This window comes from Carlito syrichta, unplaced genomic scaffold (assembly GCF_000164805.1).
Source record: "Carlito syrichta isolate Samal-C Ts95f unplaced genomic scaffold, Tarsius_syrichta-2.0.1 Scaffold302276, whole genome shotgun sequence".
In the NCBI taxonomy this organism is placed as follows: Eukaryota; Metazoa; Chordata; class Mammalia; order Primates; family Tarsiidae; genus Carlito; species Carlito syrichta.
Window position 1 is genome coordinate 899812 of NW_007246372.1, and position 1051 is coordinate 900862.

General features: G+C 63.0%; 1 protein-coding gene across 1 annotated transcript in view; it reads right to left on the bottom strand.

Annotated features, from left to right (window-relative positions):
* SELENOM (selenoprotein M) overlaps window positions 1–1045 on the bottom strand; it is a 2977-nt gene extending 1932 nt beyond the window's left edge. Inside the window, exon 1 of the mRNA XM_021711420.1 lies at window positions 975–1045. The gene's annotated coding sequence lies outside the window, so the exon portion shown is untranslated. The remainder of the gene's footprint in view (window positions 1–974) is intronic.
* Window positions 1046–1051: the final 6 nt, after the last annotated feature.

Here is a 1051-nt window from a genome sequence, read left to right on the forward strand (position 1 = left end):
ACCCGCGGGCTCAGGCAATCCGCTCACCTCAGCCTCCCAAAGGCGCGGCATTACAGGTTGAGCCACTGAGCCCGGCTTCAGCCTGGCCTTTGACCCCTGAAATTTCAGGGTGGAGGCAGACCAGAGGAGACAGCTCAGAATTGCCCTGGGGGCCCCCTTGAGAGACACCTGCCATCTGGTCCCTACCCCTCTGCAGGCAGACCTGGCCCTGCCTGCCACCTGTGGCTGAGCTCCACAGACCATCTGGTCGCCTCCCTGACATAAGAGAATGGGAAGCTCCCTCTGCATTCCTTGGGCCACCTCGCAGCAGAGTCCAGATCCCAGGACCACCCATTCCAGGCCTCCTTCATCCTATCCCCTTTTCCTAGACTGAAAACTAAGGCCTTGGGAGGGGCTGCGATAGTCAAAGTCACATAGCAAGACAGTGACTCTGGAGGGGAATTTCCTGCTGCGGAGTAAGTGCTGGTAACCGAGTTCCCAGCTCAGTTGACCCCCTTCCTAGTTGACCCCCTTCCCTGGCTCCTGCATGATGGGGGAAGACACCCAGAAAGTCTTATCTCCTCCAGAGGGAGGAAAGGCGACACCCTGGAGACCCAGGCTCTACAACCGGGGTGGGGGAAGAATTCCAGGAAAACATAAATCGATGGGGGGATGGGACGTTGGGCTCCAAGGGGCAGATTTGGGAGTCGTAGGCTGGGAGAAGAGTTGCGGTCTGAGCCAAAGTGTTTGGGGCCCCACTATCCGGCCGGGTGGGAGGTAGGGAAAGGTTCGGAGTTCCGGGCCGCAAGGTTGGGTGCCTCAGGCTTCCACAGCGGATGCGCGGGCATCCCGGGGCAGGGAAACGGGAGGGTCCCAGGGGCGGGGGGCGGGGGACAAGGAAGGAGATCCAGGGGGCGAAACGCGCGGTGGTCCCACGGCTATTGGGCCGCAGGCTCGGGGGCGGTGGTGCCGGGGTTGGAGGCCGGCGCACTCACCTCTACCCGGGCCCGGGCCAGGCCGCGTAGACGCTTCCAGTCCGGCCGGTAGGTGGCGGCGGCTGTGGCTGTGGCCA